This window comes from Nycticebus coucang, chromosome 16 (assembly GCF_027406575.1).
Source record: "Nycticebus coucang isolate mNycCou1 chromosome 16, mNycCou1.pri, whole genome shotgun sequence".
Taxonomy (NCBI): domain Eukaryota; kingdom Metazoa; phylum Chordata; class Mammalia; order Primates; family Lorisidae; genus Nycticebus; species Nycticebus coucang.
Window position 1 is genome coordinate 19,978,813 of NC_069795.1, and position 22,092 is coordinate 20,000,904.

The following is a 22,092-nucleotide window of genomic DNA, read 5'->3' on the forward strand; positions in this document are numbered from 1 at the left end:
AGAAAGAAGAGAGAGAAATCAGGGGCTTAGCCACCTGCTAGCTCACACTTAGGACCCCATAACCAGTATCAAATGAGCACAGATGATCCTCGCCCAAGAGAGCAATGCTGTGAAGGCTTTCACTGGTGGTGGATAAGTTGGTCTACCATGGAAAGGACGCACTAACAGCGACTGACATAAAACACAATGGAATCATGTGTCTGTTACTAAGTGGTTTGAAGAAATAATAAACCAAAGTGATCAGACCATAATTAAAAATTAAATGTAACAGCTAGAGATCTTTCTTCCTAGCCTAGCAAGCCTCAACTTCACCAGAGAGTACTTAAAGCTGAAAAGCAGGCCAAGGACTCAGTGATTAACTACCAGAACTTCAAAGAAAGCTAAACAATGAGCCAAGGAAATCCTCCATTTAAAGTCAAGGCTCTGATTGAGATATACGATGACTTCATCATGTGATGCAGCTGATACATTGGCAATCTTGACTCACATATTCCCCTAGATAATCCGTTCATGAAGAAGAAGCAGGTGTCCCCCTCTTGCAGGTTTAGCATACTCCCTTCCCTAAAGACAGTGTAGAGGTCTCCCTCTTCCAGGAACTTATGTGTTTCATCCTCAGCATCTGCACTCATCATCTTTACTGATGACTAGATCAATTTTGGAGACAAAATAACTTGGCAGGGGAAAGTGGTCAGATAAAGGATTAAAGGGACTATTATTCAAGGCTGTGCAGAAAATAGCCTTCTTTTCTCAGGGAGAAAAATAGCCTCATCTTTCAAGAAGGTCATAAAAGAAAGTGAACAAATAATCAACTCACTGAAATGGGCATAAATGTATTTATGATCTATGTACAAAAGACTTAATAAAAAATAAATAATAAAAAAAGAAAGTGAACATGTGGGGCCCAAAAATATCATGGATAAGACAGATTTTAAAATGAAAGAATGAGTGACTTAGCTCCTGTCACCTCCCCTAAGAATATTCCATGTCTTATCAAGGCAGAAGTACTTTCTCTTGCACATGCCAATGGCCTCTTATTCATATTTTAGTTGTAGGAGTTGTTCCACTGTTATTATACTTCACAGATTTGTCTCCTCTACTACCACAGAACATTCTGAGAGAATACTGAGTGTGTCTGACTCATTTTTAAACACAGAGAAGATGACTAGCACAGTATCTTGCTTTGAAATGAAACACTGAAACGTCCACGGTGGCTTGTTAATTTTAGGGTTATTCTGACGGAGAAATCTTGACTCATCCTTTGGGTCTCATCTTTTAATCACTTTTAAAAAATATGCCTTATTATCTTCCAGATTAATTATAGAAAACACGTGAATAAAAACAAAGCATGTTTGTTTATATCATTAATTCCGTTCAGTTCAGATGACGGGAAGCCCTTCTCAAAAATATCTGGTGAGTTAGATGGCTTGATATAGCGGACATCTGGATATGTTTGAATTCTAGTTGACATGATTATACTAAAATGATAATACTAAGTGGAATTTTCTTTTCTAGACATCAGTCAGATAATCTTTTTCAACAGGCAATTCTTTCTTGAGTCACCAAAAATACATTAAATTTGAGAAAATGGGTAATCCTACCCAACTGAATTTTGCTTACACCTAGCTATAGCAGTGGAATGTTGTCAAATTCAACGCTGGAGAACAAGGTCATTACCTCCTATAAACACATGTGTTCAAGCTTCCAATTTAAAGCTTACGGTAAGCTCTCTAAAGATAGTTGATAGCAGTACCTCTAAGTAAGCTGAAGCCAACTCTCTTAAAGGCACTGAAAGATATTTTATTGAAATCTAATTCTAGAAATGCAGCAACACAAGTAAGTTCCAGTGGACCAGAATGATGGGGAGCCCTCATGATGTACTGCTCCAAGTGACAGATGCAAATCTGTGAAAGCTGTGCTAAAAGAGATTTATAATAAATGGGCTGAATGATGGAAAAAACATGAAGCACTGTAGTAGGACATTCATGAGAAATATGGATTCATCTGGTGGCATGTGCAGATCAGAAAAATGTATTTTTGTGCCAAATCCAATTTGTGATGTCCTGATGAGCACACATGGCATCCAGTAATCCACCGTCAAAGCTGAGCTCCCCACTTGCAAAAGGTAATGTGAAAGAGGAATTAAAGTCTTCATTTTATTTCATTCTTCTGCATGTTGTCTTTGAAATATGGAGGATGCTGATGTACTGAAACAACCGGTTTTGACCAAGTAATTCCTGAGAAAAAGAATTGTCAGATAGATATATCCAGTTGTGCACCTGAACGTGGGAAAATACTAATAAAACTACACTTTAGGTTTAGAAATGTTCATTCTGATAGACAGTATATATATTTGAATCATTCAGAAAAGGGAAGAACTGTGTGAAGTCTGCAGTAAATGGTTCATTTGGAATGTCAAATTATCATGAGTATACTTTCAGCATGGAAGTAAGATCAAAAGAAGTGAAAACATGGTGCTATAAACTGAATAGTTCTGTCTTCTCCAAATTGTACAATTTAAACTTCTAACCTTTAAAGTAATGGTAGAGGAGAAAGGGTATTTGAGGTGATTAGGTCATGGCAGTGGAGCTCCCCTGGAAATGGGAGTAGCACCCTTGTACAGGGTACCCAGAGAGATCTCTGGCCCCTTCTCACCACATCACGGCATAGTAAGAAGACGCTGTCTACGAGGAACCAGGCCCTCACCAGACACTAAACCTGCCAGCACCTTGATCTTGGACTTCCCAGTTTCCACAATGTAAGAAGTAAATTTCTGTGTTTTGTAATCCACCCAGTTTATGGTATTTTGTTAAAATATCCTGCACAAGGTGTTTATACATTTTCTTCACAAAAAGAAAGATAATTAAAATGTTCCCTCTGTTAGTATGCTGCCACAGCAGTAAATTTACTTCTGAAACTGTGGTTCAAGATTCACTGTTGATACACATGACAATTCAACATGAGCTTTGTGGCTGAAAAAAGTGAACCGTATCGAATCAATTATACCTCAGACTCCGGCCAAGTATCTATTAAATGTAGGTGCTCCTTCATGAATATTTTTGCATTGGATTTTATATAAGTATGAAAGACTCAGCAAATAATAGATTACAAATTGTCCCGGAAAGAAAAAGAAATCATAAAAATATGGATGTTGTAATTGTTTTTGATTGCATAGTTGAGGGAAGGCACTTGATACACTAATTCTCCACGATTATTTCTAACGGTGATTGTATTCACTTTTATTTAAATATCCACTTGCAAATGGGTTTTCTTAAACCCAAGAGCTATTGTTTTGCCCCAGGATGGGGTAAGTGATTAGCAACAAATCCACCGTGATGTGACCTCAATTCTGTATTGATAGAGACCATCATGATGTGACTCCAGAATTCTATTAAAAGTGTATTGTCCATTAAATTAACGGATTGGCTGGATGACTTAGTACCAGGTGAAAAATGATCTCGCTTGAAGAATTGGTATGTTGTTTTTTTATCAGATCACGACAATTAGATAATATATCATGCTTCCTTTTTTATCTTGCCAGAATGCCAAAAACTAAATGTAGTGGTCAATCAATGTAACTACTTAGACACACATTGAATATTTTTCTCATTTTTCTTTAATATATTTTTATTTTCTCTTTCTAATATAGCAGAGTGAACCTAAGTGAGCACATGCATATAAAATAGGTATACTGGTTGGTAACCAAACTACAGACTAGATATTTGTCATTATATAAAGACATTAAATCAAACAACCTAAAAAAATTTTCTGCTACTTAAGCAAGCAAGGGAACTCAAGCTGAATGAGACGCAAGTAATGACCTTCAAATGAGCTCTTTTTGACATTGTAAAACATCATATTTTTTTTTTTATTGTTCAGGATTCATTGAGGGTACAATAAGCCAGGTTACACTGATTGCAATTGTTAGGTAAAGTCCCTCTTGCAATCATGTCTTGCCCCCATAAAGTGTGACACACACCAAGGCCCCACCAGCCTCCCTCCATCCTTCTTTCTGCTTCCCCCCGCATAACCTTAATTGTCATTAATTGTCCTCATATCAAAATTGAGTACATAGGATTCATGTTTCTCCATTCTTGTGATGCTTTACTAAGAATAATGTCTTCCACTTCCATCCAGGTTAATATGAAGGATGTAAAGTCTCCATTTTTTTAAATGGCTGAATGGTATTCCATGGTATATATATACCACAGCTTGTTAATCCATTCCTGGGTTCGTGGGCATTTAGGCTGTTTCCACATTTTGGTGATTGTAAATTGAGCTGCAATAAACAGTCTAGTACAAGTGTCCTTATGATAAAAGGAATTTTTTCCTTCTGGGTAGATGCCCAGTAATGGGATTGCAGGATCAAATGGGAGGTCTAGGTTGAGTGCTTTGAGGTTTCTCCATACTTCCTTCCAGAAAGGTTGTACTAGTTTGCAGTCCCACCAGCAGTGTAAAAGTGTTCCCTTCTCTCCACATCCACGCCAGCATCTGCAGTTTTGAGATTTTGTGATGTGGGCCATTCTCACTGGGGTTAGATGATATCTCAGGTTTGTTTTGATGTGCATTTCTCTAATATATAGAGATGATGAACATTTTTTCATGTGTTTGTTAGCCATTCGTCTGTCATCTTTAAGGAAAGTTCTATTCATGTCTCTTGCCCATTGATATATGGGATTGTTGACTTTTTTCATGTGGATTAATTTGAGTTCTCTATAGATCCTAGTTACCAAGCTTTTGTCTGATAGAAAATATGCAAATATCCTTTCCCATTGTGTAGGTTGTCTCTTTGCTTTGGTTATTGTCTCCTTAGCTGTACAGAAGCTTTTCAGTTTAATGAAGTCCCATTTGTTTATTTTTGTTGTTGTTGCAATTGCCATGGCAGTCTTCTTCTTGAAGTCTTTCCCCAGGCCAATATCTTCCAGTGTTTTTCCTATGCTTTCTTTGAGGATTTTTATTGTTTCATGCCTTAAATTTAAGTCCTTTATCCATCTTGAATCAATTTTTGTGAGCGGGGAAAGGTGTGGGTCCAGTTTCAGTCTTTTACATGTAGACATCCAGTTCTCCCAACACCATTTATTGAATAGGGAGTCTTTCCCCCAAGGTATGTTCTTGTTTGGTTTATCGAAGATTAGGTGGTTGTAAGATGTTAGTTTCATTTCTTGGTTTTCAATTCCATTCTAAGTGTCTATGTCTCTGTTTTTGTGCCAGTACCATGCTGTCTTGAGCACTAAGGCTTTGTAGTACAGACTAAAATCTGGTATGCTGATGCCCCCAGCTTTATTTTTGTTACTAAGAACTGCCTTAGGTATACGGGTTTTTTTCCGGTTCCATACAAAACGCAGAATCATTTCTTCCAAATCTTGAAAGTACAATGTTGGTATTTTGATAGGAATGGCATTGAATAGGTAGATTGCTTTGGGAAGTATAGACATTTTAACAATGTTGATTCTTCCCGTCCATGAGCATGGTATGTTCTTCCATTTGTTAATATCCTCTGCTATTTCCTTTCTGAGGATTTCATAGTTTTCTTTATAGAGGTCCTTCACCTCCTTCGTTAGGTATATTCCTAGGTATTTCAATTTCTTTGAAACTATGGTGAATGGAGTTGTGTCCTTAATTAGCTTCTCATCTTGACTGTTACTGGTGTATACAAAAGCTACTGACTTGTGGACATTGATTTTATATCCTGAAACATTACTGTATTTTTTGATGACTTCTAAGAGTCTTGTGGTTGAGTCTTTGGGGTTCTCTAAGTATAAGATCATGTCATCAGCAAAGAAGGAGAGTTTGACCTCCTCTGCTCCCATTTGGATTCCCTTTATTTCTTTGTCTTGCCTAATTGTATTGGCTACAACTTCCAGCACTACGTTGAAAGGTGACAGAGGACAACCTTGTCTGATTCCAGTTCTAAGAGGAAAAGCTTTCAGTTTTACTCCGTTCAGTAAAATATGGCTGTGGGTTTGTCATAGATAGCTTCAATCAGTTTTAGAAATGTGCCACCTATGCCTATACTCTTCAGTGTTCTAATTAAAAAAGGATGCTGGATTTTATCAAATGCTTTTTCTGGAGAGGATCATGTGGTCTTTATTTTTGCCTCTGTTAATATGGTGGATAACGTTTATGGACTTGCGTATGTTAAACCAGCCTTGCATCCCTGGGATGAAGCCTACTTGATCATGATGAATGACTTTTTTGATGATAAGCTGTAATCTATTGGCTAGGATTTTGTTGAGAATTTTTGCATCTATATTCATGAGTGAGATTGGTCTGAAATTCTCCTTTTTGTTTGGGTCTTTTCCTGGTTTTGGTATCAGGGTGATGTTTGCTTCATAGAATGTGTTGGGGAAGATTCCTTCTTCCTCAATTTTTTGGAATAATTTCTGCAGTACAGGAATAAGCTCTTCCTTGAAGGTTTGATAGAATTCTGGAGTGAAGCCATCTGGACCAGGGCATTTTTTGTTTGGAAGATTTTTTATTGTTTCTTTGATCTCAGTGCTTGAAATTGGTCTGTTCAGGAGCTCTATTTTTTCCTGGCTGAGTCTAGGGAGAGGGTGTGATTCCAAATATTGATCCATTTCCTTCACATTGTCAAATTTCTGGGCATAAAGTTTCTGGTAGTATTCAGAGATGATCTCTTGTATCTCTGTGGGATCAGTTGTTATTTCCCCTTTATCATTTCTGATTGAGTTTACTAGAGATTTTACTTTTCTATTCCTTGTTAGTCTGGCCAATGGTTTATCTATTTTATTTATTTTTTCAAAAAACCAACTCCTTGTTTCATTAATTTTCTGAATGATTCTTTTGTTTTCAATTTTATTGATCTCTGATTTGATTTTGGATATTTCTTTTCTTCTACTGAGTTTAGGCTTAGATTGTTCTTCTTTTTCCAATTCCATAAGATCTCTAGTGAGATTGTTGATGTGCTCTCTTTCTGTTTTTCGAATGTAGGCATCTAAAGCTATCAATTTTCCTCTCAAAACTGCTTTTGCAGTATCCCATAGGTTTTGGTACCTTGTGTCTTCATTGTTGTTATGCTCAAGGAAGTTAATGATTTCCTGTTTTATTTCTTCCTTCACCCATCTGTTATTCAACAGAAGATTGTTTAATTTCCATGTCTTTGGGTGGGGTCGAGCATTTTTGTTAGAGTTGAGTTCCACTTTTAGTGCCTTATGGTCTGAGAAGATACAAGGTAAAATTTGAATTCCTTTGATTCTGTTGATATTTGTTTTGTGTCCCAGGATATGATCAATTTTGGAGAATGTTCCATGGGGTGATGAGAAGAATGTATATTCTTTATCTTTGGGGTGGAGTATTCTATATGCGTCTATCAAGGACAGTTGTTCTAGGGTCTCATTTAAATCTCTTATATCCTTGTTTAATTTCTGTTTAGAGGATCTGTCCAGCTGTGTAAGAGGAGTGTTAAAGTCCCCTGTTATTATGGTATTATCAGATATCATATTGCTCAGACTGAGTAAGGTCTGTTTCAAGAATCTGGGAGCATTTAAATTGGGTGCATAAATATTTAGAATTGAAATGTCTTCTTGTTGTATTTTTCCCTTGACCAATATAAAGTGACCATATTTGTCTTTTTGACTTTAGTTGCTTTAAATCCCCATGTATCTGAAAATAAGATTGCAACTCCTGTTTTCTTCTGAATTCCATTTGCCTGAAAAATTGTCTTCCAACCCTTGACTTGGAGCTTTAATTTGTCTTTTGAAGCCAGGTGTGTTTCTTGCAGACAGCAAATGGATGGCTTGTGTTTTTTAATCCAGTCAACCAATCTATGTCTCTTCAGTGGGGAATTCAAGCCATTATCATTTATTGAGATAATTGATAAGTGTGGTAGTATTCTATTCATCTTATTTGGTGAGAGTCCATTGCTTAGTTTTATCTTTTGCATCAGTGTGGAGGTTAGGTTCTGTCCTTTAATTTCTGAGTTCTTACTTTGCTGCTGATCCATTGTGGTGGTCAGTGTGCAGAACAGGTTGAAGTATTTCCTGTAGAGCTGGTCTTGTTGTGGCGAATTTCCTCAATGTTCGTATATCCGTAAATGATTTGATTTCTCCATCAATTTTTAAGCTTAGCTTAGCAGGGCTGGAAATTGGGCTGGAAATTGTTCTGTTTAAGTAGATTAAAGGTAGATGACCATTGTCTTCTTGCTTGGAAAGTTTCATTAGAGAAGTCTGCAGTCACTCTGATGGATTTGCCCATGTAGGTCAACTGGCGATTACTCCTGGCAGCTTGCAGAATCTTTTCTTTTTCTTGACTTTGGACAGGTTCATCACAATGTGTCTTGGAGAAGCTCGGTTAGAGTTGAGGCGACCTGGGGTCATATATCCCTCTGAAAGCAGTGTGTCAGAATCTTTGGTGATATTTGGGAATTTTCTTTTATAATATTCTCTAGTATGACTTCCATTCCTCTGGGGCATTCTTCTTCCCCTTCTGGAATTCCTATAACTGGTATGTTGGAACGCTTCATAAAGTCCCATAATTCTGACAGTGAATGTTCTGCTTTCTCTCTCTTCTTTTCTGCCTCTTTTACTATCTGAGTTATCTCAAGAACTTTGTCTTCTACCTCTGAAATTCTTTCTTCTGCATGGTCTAACCTGTTGCTGATACTTTCCATTGCATCTTTAAGTTCCCTAAATGACTGTTTCAGTTCCTTCAGCTCTGCTATATCCTTTTTATATTCTTCATATCGTTCATCTCTTATTTGATTCTGTTTTTGGATTTCCTTTTGGTTATTTTCCACTTTATTAGCAGTTTCCTTCATTATTTCCATCATTTCTTTCATTGTTTTCAACATGTGTATTCTAAATTCCCTTTCTGTCATTCCTAACATTTCTTTATAGGTGGAATCATCTGCAGTAGCTACCTCCTGGTCCCTTTTCGGGATTTTTTCTGGACTAGTTCTTTATGTTGCCTGGAGTTTTCTGCTGATTCTTCCTCATGAGTGATTTCTTTTATCTGTTTCCTTGCCCTAATTTTCCTGTCACTTCCTCTTGCTCTTTAAGTTCTTGTGCCTATGGACTAAGTGTTGCAGGACCAGAAGGGTGACAAGGTTGAAGAGCAAAAAAGGGATGAAAGAAAGGAGGACCGAGTGATAAGAAAAACAAAGAAAAATAGAGAAAGGATAGGGGGTGGGTAAAAGGAATATTGACAAAATGAAGAGAGGCATAGAAAGAGGGAGACAGAGCAATATAGGTGTACAGTAGGGTACTTTGACACAACCTTAAAAAAACCCCACCTTCTGTGGGTGCCCAGTTGGGTGGTTCCCTTTAGGTCAGCAGCTCTTTGCTAACCTGATCAGACACAGTACCCCACCTCCACCAAATAGAGAGGAAAGACAAAAATGCTATAAATCAAACCAAAACAAGCAAACAGAAAACTTTAAGGGATAAAATTGTGTGGAAAACCAAATAATAGCAGTAGAAACACTAGCAAAAATGAAGTTCTAATTATTGAAAAAGACAGCAATAGGAAATTATAATTAAACTAGAAAAATTGAGAAAGAAAAAGGATCTGTATGGAAAGGTTGAACTTAAAAAGGAAAACAACATCAACAACATCAAAATAAACAAAAAAAACAACCAAACCAAAAAAAAAAAAAACACACAACCAAAAACAAAGCAGTATGTATATGTTATTGAATATTGTCTGGGGAACACGTGGTCTTCTGTGGTATGAGATGTTAATCACAGTTCTGATATGACTGGAAGCTGCTGATTTCTCAAACACCAGCAGGTAGACACCCTAAATCTCTCTTCAGCCCACCTAAAAGGCACTTTGAATTTGTTCACTTGCTGAGCAGAAGCTTTCTCAGGAAAGTGCTTGTCGCTGGAATCACTGCTGAAGTGGCTATCCACTTACCCAGTGTGCCAAAACTGGTCTCACTCTGAGGGTTAGGGCTGCAAGGCGGCTCAGATCCCGCCCTTAAGCTACTTGGTCGCTGGGTTACCAGCTCCCACCCAATTCTAGCTCTGCGACCCTGAGGGCAGAGCTTGCTGGGGCAGATCACTCACAATGGCTCCCTGTGACCCACAGCCAAACACTATTAGCTCCATCCGGCTCAGCAGCTCAGACTGGGGCCCTAGACAACAGCCAAAGTTCTCCACACTCCCGCTCAGGCTCTCCCCAAGGCATTCCAACTGAGTGCCAAGTCCAAAGACACCAAAACAGTTCACAGGTAAGGTCTTTCTGGTTTGCAGTCTCGCTCCTACTGAACTTACAGTTGCAGGCGGGTTTAGATGGATTGAACACACGCAACCACTTGCCGGTTTTCCACTGTTTTAGTCCTCCTCTTTGGGTCCAGAAGTCTCTTGCTGACTCCCTGTATCCTCACAGGGGTGATGATAGGCAGATCCCACCAGACAGAGATGCCTGGAGTCCTATCTCCCCAGACTCATGGTGCCCAGATGCAAGGAAGCTGTTACTCGGCTGCCATCTTGCTCCTCCCACTGTAAAACATCATATTTTAAAATATTTACTAAAGTCAGCAAATATTTATTAAAGTAGGTGAGAATATTATTCTATTCCAGTTTCAAAATTGAAGAGTAAATACAAATTTATATCTTATTTCAAAAAAATTTTGTCCTGGATATAGACTAATTGGTATTTGCCTTTTTTCCCCTTTTGAATCAAAATGTAGAATTTATGTGCTTCCTGGATTTATATCTTTTCTTTAATTCATTTTCATAATCCTATGTAAATATGAAATTTATCTATATGAATTTGGTTTTATAATAAATATTAATATTGTGGTTATAATAGTACAGATAATATATAGTATACAATATGTATATTTATATAAATTTATATTTAGATGGTATATAAAAAAGAACAATGGATGTTCTTTGATCATTTTTGAGGAAACAATAAAAAACTTAACTTGTCAGTTTCAGATTCTATAATAATATATTATCAGATTTATAATATTAATATTTTCCTGAGTGGCATTTATAGAATATTATTTCAACAGTTCCAGCTCACACTACACAAAGAGATAAAAAAAAAAGTCTTCTTTACGTAAAAAATTAATATAAACCATAATTCCTGTTATGCTGAAGGTTAATATCAAATGAGGAAGTTGAATGTGTACTGTTTGGGAAATTTTTCTGTACATGCAATTGATAATCCTAGGGACCTAAAGTTAATGCTTTGCAAGAGAAAGCATTTTAGATAAACCCTTGCTATCATATTTGCCTATTAGGCAAGCAAGGGCTTTTATATATGTGCTAATCAAAGTTTATAAAATCAGGGTTTTGTTTGTTTTTAAGACAGACTCACTTCATCATCCTTATATAGTGCTATGGCATCAGAGCTCACAGCAACCTCAAATTCTTGGGTTCAAGTGATCCTCTTGCTTCAGTTTTTCATTTTTAGTAGAGAAGGGGGTCTCACTCATGCTCAAGCTGGTCTTGAACTGGTAAGCTTGAGTGATCCACTAACTTTGGCCTCCAAGAGTGCTAGGATTATAGGCATGAGCCATTGCTACCTGGCCAAAGCAATTTTTCTGATACATTGTACAAAAGGTTAGAAAGTAGATATATACTTATACTAAAGAAGCAAAGAACATTTGAGTTGCATTTTTACTGAGTGGGAGCTACTTTTTTATGCTATTGTTGCCACCACTGAGAATTTTGGGCTCATGCCAATAAATCTAACACTCTGGGAGGCCCAGGTGAGTGGATTGCCTGAGCTCAGGAGTTCCAGACCAGCCAATGCAAGAGTGAGACACCATCTCTAAAAATAGCCAGACATTGTGGCCTGCACCTGTAGTCCCAGCTATTTGGGAAGCTGAAAAGGAATTTTTTTTATTTTTTATTTTTTTTTGTTTTTGTAGAGACAGAGTTTCACTTTATGGCCCTTGGTAGAGTGCCATGGCATCATACAGCTCACAGCAACCTCCAACTCCTGGGCTCAAGCGATTCTCCTGCCTCAGCCTCCAGAGTAGCTGGGACTAAAGGCGCCGGCCACAACACCCGGCTATTTTTTGGTTGCAGTTCAGCCGGGGCCGGGTTTGAACCCACCACCCTCGGTATATGGGGCCGGTGCCTTACCGACTGAAAAGGAATTTATATTCCTGAAAAGGAATTTTGATAAACCTAAACACCTAGGATTGCATTATTAGAATCTTAAGACAATATGTGAAACAATTAAATACAGCCTGGGAGTGTCTAGATTTGATTCAGTTATCATTTTACAAGGGATTCTATGGGCAGATGCTGGATTCCATTTCAGGAAAAATCAAATAACGCCCCAGCACCACCTGTGTATGGCAATTTAGAAAAAGGGTAGTAGCATAAATGTTTTGTATTCACACTGTTGCTTTGGATTCCACTATTTAGTAAAGATAGCCTTACTAAATATGTCATACTTCTTTTTTTTTTTTTTTTTCAGTTTTTGGCCAGGGCTAGCTTTGAACCTACCACGTCTGGAATATGGGGCCTGTGCCCTACTCCATTAATCTCAAATAAAACAAATGAGTGGGACCTAAAATTCAAGTTCATTTCATAAGATTATATGACTTGTATCTTAAATAAATTGGTATGTGCACATTTTTCTGAAATTATAATGTTAGAATATTAATAATTACAGTAGTACTTTGATACAATTTGCAGTGAAACATTTATTAAAATATTTTTAAAAAGACATCATCAAAAAAGCACTGAATATTTTCATGAGCTGATATGGCTGACTCTACTATACCCTTGTCTCACATAACAACTGTTCAGTAACAGATATTAAATTAAGTGTATTACTTAATTAAGTGTATTAATTAATAACACTTAATTTAATACTAATTCTGAGTTTTTGATAGCTCTTAATTAAAAAATTTATATCTAATGAGGTTGACACTTTACACCTCTTTGTTTATATTCCTTGCACTCAGAATTAGTTTTTCAACAGCAGCTTGATGTTCAGGATGTCTTCAGAAGTCTGGTCATTCTGTAGTACTCTGTGATATGTTTTTATATATGATTCACTAGTTAGGGTTTAAATTAATACTTTATTCCTAAGATTTTTTGATACATAAAATATATTAAGCTACTAAGGATGATGGTTTCATTGGGGAAAGGATCTTGGGTTAATCTTACTCTTCTTTTCTTCTGTAGTTGTTTATATTCACCGGGGAAATGGTAATTATTAATGTTTCACTTGACAAGAACAGAATCAAACTGGTATTACTTTTGTGGCTTTTCTGTTTTCCACCTTCCTTTCAAGAGCATATCCCCCACCAGGCCTGCTAAGGCGAGAAAGATTTACTTTTATTTTCCCCTGCAGAAGGAAGAAAATGAAGTTGTCAGAAATAATGTTATCTCTTATTTCTTCATTCTATCATGATAAAGATTCCCTTTCTCCACCCCCCAACTTTTTTTTTTTTTTTGGTAGTTTTTGACCGGGGCCCGGTTTTTGAACCCACCACCTCGGATATATGGGGCCGGCGCCCTACTTCCCTTGAGCCACAGGAGCCGCCCTCCCCCGCTTTTTTTTTTGCCTTTGTCATCCACTAGGCAGGAATTTGCTGGGGAATCCTCATTTCAAACCTAAATTTCCAGAGACAAATTTTCAGAAGGTCTGGGGTCTAGGTTTAAGTGTTTGTCCTGGGAAAAGTGGGAGCAAGAAGAGGACTGTGGTAGGTGTGTGACCATCGCTTCTCATAATGATAAAAGCCCTTAGGTATCTCAGCCAGTCTTAGGCACAGACCACGCAGTGACAGGTTGAATGAGGTGAAAATCAGTATGGGAATCAGGGAATATAGTTTTCCCCGAGATTATTCTCAGGCCCCTTGTTCCTATATTCAGAATATTTATTTCCTCCTAACAAGCTATCTAGTTTTCTGGAGCTGCTGTATTAGTACTCTAGGGCTCCACAATAACATATCACACACTAGGTGGCACAGACAACAGAAACGTTCTGGTGCCGGAAGTCCAGGATCAAGAGTTTGCGGTTTGGTTTCTCCCAAGCCTCTCTCCTCGGCTTGCAGATGACCATCTTCTCACAGTGCCTGTCCTAGGGTCTTTTCTCTATGGGTGAGCATCACCACTGTCTCTCCCTCTCGCTCCCTCTTTTTATTAGGACATCAGCCATATTAGATTTAGGACGTACTTTTATGATTTCATTTAATCTTAATTACTGCCTTAAAGGCTCTATCTCCAAATATAGTCATCATAGGGGTTAGAGCTTCAATGTATGAATTTGGGGGAGGGGGAAATATGCCATAAGGAATACAGTGAACTGGGTGACTTTCAACAGCAGACATTTGTCACAGTTTTGGAGACTGGAAGTCCAAGGTGAAGGTGCTGGTAGGAGAGGAGTCCCCTGAGGCCTCTTTCCTCAGCCTGTGGACAGCCACCTTCTCACTGCCTTTCAGGTGGTCATCTCTGCGCACGTGCACAGTCCTCATGTCCTAATCTCCTGTTCCTATGTGGACACCAGACAGATTAAATTACGGCCCACCCTAACAACCTTACGTTAAGATAATTACCTTCTTAAGTGTCAGATATCCAAATATAGTCACAATCTGAGGTATTTGCTCTCTAGAGATCAGGAAATGGAAGTGGTGCAGTAGCAGTAGTGAAAAAACTTAGGGGAGCAAGCAAGAAGGATGTCTGAGGAAGTTCAGGATGACCCAAATCTCTGACCTTAATTATAAATCAAGATACAAAATGAGGCATCAGTTATTTCACAAAACACAGTGTAGTCAGTGCCATGAGGAATGTATGAAGAAAGTACTAGGTGAGAACAGTAAAAATGAAACTCCTCTTGGCTAGAAAAAAGTGGGATTTCAATTCCACTAGGACAGATGAAAATGTGTTTTGGGTAGAAGAAGTGCCATGAAGAAGGATACAGTGAGATCAAATATCAGAGAGCTAATGCCATGGCGGAGAATTCAGATTGCTTTGATAGGCAACAGAGACTTACCAAAGGTTTTGGATAAGAGACATCTTATTATCTAATATTTAAAAGGAAAAATGAACCCCCCAGTGTTGGGAAAGGTGAATTAGCTGAAAAATGTGAAGAATGGTGAATTAGATGAAGAATGTTTACTAGGTAAGTTTCCATATGAATGTAACAATAGCCTAGATAAGTATAATAATGTCCTGTATTAAAAATTGTATAGTTTATATAGTTTTATAGTTTATATAGTTTTATAGTTGTCACAATAATCAGAGAACCTAAATGGTGTGTAGAAACAACTATTAATTTTTGTCAGTTGCCTAACCAGGTGTTTCCTCAACTTCCTTGATCTTGGCTAATATAATTCACATGACTATGACCTTCTGATGAAAGCTGGTCTGAGCTGGGCTTCACTGAGACAACCAGGGAAACTCGACTAGGTTTTCCAAATCTACATCTTCTAGCAGGCCAGTCTTGGCACTTCTAGTGCCAAGGGAACAGGAGCAAGAGGAAAATGGAAAATTGTGAGCACTTTTTACAAACTCCTATATATGTCATAATCTGAAAACTTTCTACTGGACGAGTGCCATGATCAAGCTCAGAGTTAGAGACATAAAATACTTTACAACTGCAAGAAGAAAGCAAAGCATTAGACAGTGGAGAATAAAACATTTGGGCCATTTCTACAGTATATTTATCACGGAATGAACAGAAAAGGCAGATTTCAATGATAATTGGAATGTGTGTGCACACAAGTATGTACCCACGGGTGTGTGTAGGAACTCAGTGCCCACGGAGATAAAGAGAGAGGAAAAAGTGAAACGCAGTTAAAGTTTCAAATTTTTGTCTATGGAAGAATAACAACTCCATTAACAGAGACAAAAAGTCATAGGTCATGGAAAGGAGTTGGTGTGGAAGATAAATGATGAGTTTAGTTTGGGGCCATTGAATTTTAGATGAGCAAGATAAAGAGAGGTGGAAATTCAGAGTGAGAACACACACACACAAATTTTCATACTATTTTCGTAGTGCTAAGGTAATTTTTAAAAGCAAGTATGCAAAAGAAGGAAAGAGAGAGAAAGAGAGAGAGAGGAGAAGGGGCAAAAGGGCAAAAGGAGAGAATATTTTACATAAACGACTTTGAAATAGGCCATAAATAAACTAGAAATAAAAAGATGGATCGAAGGACCCTTCAATGTATTTGAAAAACGTTTAAGAATTTTATAATTAAAGTGGAGAGCTGAAGCCCAGGCAGAGATAAAGACTCTTTATTTGGCCAAACTTTAGTCTGGCTCCTGAACCTTCTCCTAGGCCCTCCATGCACTTCCTTTCAAAATTCCATTTTAGCAAGAAACCTGCTAAGTCCATTTAGTGAGCATCCTTCTCCCTTGATACCTGATCACATTTAATATCTGATCACATTCCTTGTCATACACCAGCCCCTAAATGATGTCTCTCTTCACTTGGAATCCTGCTAGATATGTCTCACCAGAATCCTGCTTACCCTTATATTTCCTCTTTATAACATTCTTTCCACTAATCCCTATCCTGATCCCTGGCCATCAATTTCCACTGTCCAGGCTATATCCAGAGTTGAACCCAATCTCACAATCTCACTGCAAATCTCCATTGCAGAGCTATACCTATAGTAATAGTTCCTCCTTAAACAAAGTCATCCCAACCATGCTTTAATAAGTTTTATAAATATTTTTTTCCTTGACAACATGCATTGAACTTCTATAACAAGCTTTAATTGGTTGAAGAAAGAAATTGTTGCTGAAAGTTCTGTTCTTGTCCCCAAGGGTGAATCAGTGAGAATGAAGAAAGAGAGCAGTGGTTTGAGGAAAAGGAAAGAGAAGTTTATTAATCTGCCAGCAAACGAGGCAGGCAGTAAACTAACATCTCAGAAGACCATCATCCTGCTGTAAGCAGAAATACAGGGCTTTGAAAGGTGGAGTTTTCAACAACTGGGCTTGGTTCTAGATATTTGCTCTCTGGAGACTGGGAAATGGAAATGGTGCAGTGGCAGTTTTGAAAAGAGACGTGAGAACAAGCAAGAAGGGTGACTGAGAAAAGTGTAGGATGGCTCAAATCTCTGTCCCGGATTTTAAATCAAGATGTAAAATGAGGTATCAATTATTTCATAAATCAGAGTGGGTCAGTGACCAGTTTCACTTGTAGGGCTTCGGCTATTGTTGTTCACCCACATTGGGGGTTTCCATAGATCTTATCTCCCATGATCTCATGACTTTCCTCCAGACAATGCTGTTGAGCCATCTCCTGTGGTTTAACATACTAAAGGACAAACAGCAAAGAACATTTTCTTTCCCCTTTGATTGCTTGCATCAGGCAAGAATGCCTGTTTTAATTCCTAAAAAGAGTGTGTGTGTGTGGGGGGGTGGGCTTCCAAGACAATTGGTAAAACATTTTGTCCTTTTTCAGATCTTTACCTCTGTTGCAGAATTGTTCTCTGAAGCTGGATAATCCAAGTTTGTGCTCTGACTGTGTTAAATATTATATCTGGACCTTAGTCATCTCATCCCTGCTATGTTGGTAATTGTATGTACTTGACAGGCATAATTTTGAGGATAGAATGAAATTCTGGCTTAATGAAAGATGCGTAGCTATTGCCTAATAAATGTATCTATATCATATATCCTATCTTTTTCTTCTTGTAATGTTCTCTTGTCCCCACCAATTGTGTGTTTGTGTATGTGTGTGTGTGTGTATAATAAATGAGAGAGCAGAGATCTTTTTTTTTATTAAATCATATCTGTGTGCATTAATGCAATCATGGAGTACAGTGAGCTGGTTTTATATATAATCTGAAATATTTTCATCAAACTGGTTAACATAGCCTTCACAGCACCCTCTTAGTTATTGTGTTAAGACATTTATATTCTACATTTAGTAAATTTCACATGTACCCTTGTAAGATGCACTGTAGGTGTGGTCCTACCAACTGGCCTCCCTCCACCCATTCTCCCCCATCCCCTTCCCTTCCTCTCCCCTTCTTCTTGGGCTATAATATATAATTTATAGCTTTCATATGAAAGACATAACCCAATTATATTGGTTTCATAGTAGGCCTGAGTACATTGGATATTTTCTCTTCCATTCTTGATATACTTTGCTAAGAAGAATAAGTTCCAGCTCTATCCATGTAAACATGAAAGAGGTAAAGTCTCCATCTTTCTTTAAGGCTGCATAATATTCAATGGTGTACCCACAATTTATTAATCCATCTGTGGGTCAATGTGTACCTGGGCTTCTTCCATGACTTAGCAATTATGAATTGGGCTGCAATAACATTCTGCTACAAATATCTTTTTTATAATGTGATTTTTGGTCTTCTGGATATATACTTTGTAGAGGAATTGTAGGATCAAATGGCAGGTCTATTTTTAGATCCCCAAGTGTTCTCCAAATATCTTTCCAAAAGGAACATATTAGTTTGCATTCCCACTAGCAGGGCATAAGTATTCCCTTTTCTCCACATCCACACCAAAATCTCTGATTTGGGCATTTTGTGATGTGGGCTAATCTTACTAGAGTTAGATGATATCTCAAAGTAGTTTTGATTTGCATTTCTCTGATGATTAAGGATGATGAGCATTTTTTCATATGTCTGTAGGCTGTGTGCCTGTCTTCTTCAGAGAAGTTTCTCTTCAAGTCCCTTGCCCAGCCTGAGATGGGATCACTTGTTCTTTTCTTGCTAATACGTTTGAGTTCTCTGTGGATTCTGGTTATTAAACCTTTGTCAGAGACATAACCTGCAAATATCTTCTCCCATTCTGAGGGCTGTTTGCTTGCTTTACTTACTGTGTTCTTGGCTGTACAGAAGGTTTTTAGTTTGATCAGTTCCCAGTAATGTATTTTTGATGTTGCTTCAATTGCCCAGAGGGTCCTTCTCATAAAATATTCGCCCAGGCTGATTTCCTCAAGTGTCTTCCCTGCACTTCCTTGTAATATTTTTATAGTTTCATACCTTAAGTTTAAATTTTTAATCCAGTCCAGTTTCAGTCTTCTACTGGTTGCCAGCCAGTTCACCCAGCACCATTTGTTAAATAGGGAATCTTTTCCTCACTGAATGTTTTTCATTGGCTTGTCAAAGATCAAATAACAGTAAGTAGCTGGATTCATCTCTTGGTTCTCCATTCTGTTCCATATATCTACCTCTCTGTTTTTGTGCCAGTACTATGCTGTTTTGATCACTATTGATTTATAGTATAGTCTGAGGTCTGGAAGCGTGATTCCTTCTGCTTTGTTTTATTTCTGACTAATGTCTTGGCTGTTAGAGGTTTTTTCTGATTCCATATAAAACAAAGTATTATTTTTTTGAGATTTTTAAAGTATGACAGTGGAGCTTTAATAGGGATTGCATTAAAATTGTAAATTGCTTTGAGTAGTACGGACATTTCAACAATGTCGATTCTTGCCAGCCATGAGCATGGTATGTTTTTCCATTTGTTAACATCTTCAGCTATTTCTTTTCTTAGAGTTTCATAGTTCTCTTTATAGAGATCTTTCATGTTCTTTGTTAGGTAAACTCCCAAATAATTCATTTTCTTTAGCACTACTGTGAATGCATAGAGTCCTTGACTGTTTTTTTCAGCATGACTGTTGTTGGTATATGTAAAGGCTACAGATTTATGATTGATTTTGTAACCTAAGATGCTGCTGTATTCCTGAGACTTTAAAAACTCACTTTTTTATTGTAGGAGACTTGAACATGCTACTCCCAAATATGCCTTTGTATATGAGGATTATTTTGTACTGATTATTTTGAGAAACTATAGACACAGGAGAAGCTCAGAAAATAGAGTGAAAACTACCCTTATCTAGAAGGGAATTCACATCTATAAAGAAAATTTCCCTTTATAAAAGGGTGTCTTCCTCCTGTGCCAAGAAGAAAGGGATGACTAAGTTACTGGGAACTCTTATCAATGGAGAAGGTAAGGACTTACATCTGTTTAACAAACCTTCTCTTGTTTATCACATTTATCCTGGTGAATTCTCCAGCACCCTTTTTTCTTTGTTTCAGCCAAAAATGGTATTTAAACCTGAAATCAAACCCACCTTTTTGAGACTTTACTCATTTCTCTTGGTATGTCCCTTTACATGAAATATACATGTTATCAAACTTCTGTATATTTATTTTTAATAAATCTGTTGTTTTTTATAGGAAGTTCCAGCTTAGAATATTATATATTATATATAATATATTATATATACCACAATTTATTAAAGCAGCTTCAAAAATACACTACTGGGACTTGATCAAACTAAAAAGCTTTGGCTGCTAAATTCTGTTCCAGAAGATTGGTAAGGATTTCTTCTTCTCCCAGGTGACAATTGCTCAAGGCACCTTCCTTTGTCCCCAGGAAAGCTGGAGGTCCCTCCTTGTCTACCTAACAGTGGAAAGAGAAGAAAGCTTTTGCAAAATTATTGTTTTAGACACAAATAATTGTACCAGAGATTACTGTCATTAACTATATAGGTTACTTGAAGTTGATGTTATTTAAAGACTTCATTTAAAGGAGATTAAAAAGGGAATACAATTAAAAGCAGATATATTTCTGGAAATGGATCGTATTAATGGAGAAATCAGACAAGGGGTTTTTCACCAGCAAATTGGGGGTGAAAGCTTTACCCTTGCATTTTGCTCAGAGATCCTGCTTCTATGACACAAGTGCCTGAACTAAAATGCCCAACAAACACAGGAATAAATTAGAAAGCTGCCCACTCATATGATTTGAAACACTGAGGAAAGTCTGTACTAATCCATGCCCTACTTAAGAATTTCCTTGATGCTTGAATTTAATAACCACAATTTTAGGAATTCAAGGTGACTGTCAGTGTAAGTATGTGATTCCAGAAGTAGTATTAGAAAAACAGCATCATATTAATAAAACCACTTTCAATTGTACTTTTATAGCAGCTAATTTATGATGGCAAAGATATGGAATCAACCTAAATGCCTGCCAACCAAGAAGTAGATAAAGAAGAAATATGGTAGATGAGTATATGTACCTCTGATACTACTCAGCCATAAAAAAGAACAAAATAATGCCTTTTGCAGCAACTTGGATGAAACTGGAGGCCACATCCTAAGTGAAGTATTGCAGGAATTGAAAACTAAAATGCCACATGTTCTTACTTATAAGCGGGAGCTAAGCCATGTGTATGCAGGAGTATGTTTGTGGTATAATGGACATATTGGAAACTCAGAAGGGGGAGGGTAGGAAGTGGGTAATGGGAGAAAAACTACCTTTTAGAGGCAATGTATATTATTTGATTGATAGATCCACTAAAAACTCAGACATCGCCATTATTCTATTCATCCATATAACCAAAGATCACTTGTATTCTTTAAAAAAAAAAAAAAGGGTGGTGCCTGTGGCTCAAGGAGTAGGGCACTGGTCCCATATGCCAGAGGTGGCGGGTTCAAACCCAGCCCCGGCCAAAAACCACAAAAAAAAAAGAAGGAAAAGAAGGAAAAATTATATATAAGTATATATATATATACTTTTGTAGAGACAGAGTTTCACTTTATGGCCTTCGGTAGAGTGCCATGGCATCACACAGCTCACAGCAACCTCTAACTCTTGGGCTTACGCGATTCTCTTGCCTCAGCCTCCCAAGTAGCTGGGACTACAGGCGCCCGCCACAACGCCCGGCTATTTTTTTGTTGCAGTTGGGCCGGGCCGGGTTTGAAGCCGCCACCCTCGGTATATGGGGCCGGCGCCTTACTGACTGAGCCACAGGCACTGCCCAGGAAAATAATATTAAGCAGAAGAAAGGATGCTGGGTTTGAGATCTGGCTTTAGTGCTAACACATCTGGATCTCTCTTTCCAGAGAGACTTGAACTTGGTCAATTCTAAGATCACTTAAGACTAAAACTACATAATCCTTTATTGAGTTGTGAGTACCTTAGTCAAGAATTCCACTTCCTGAAAATAACCAAGACCCTAAGGAAATGGCCCCCTGGATGTGTTTAGTTTGCTTCCAGAGAGACATAATGGGACAGTGTGTGCTGTGGGGAGAAAGACCAGAAAGGGCCAGGAGCAAAGAAGTATAGGCCCCTTATCACCAACCTTGGGAGACAGATGGCAGAGTCAGTCTGCATAGGAGATAGTCACCAGACAGGTGGTTTCCCAGTAAGAGGGCCTGGCCAGCCACAGAATCAA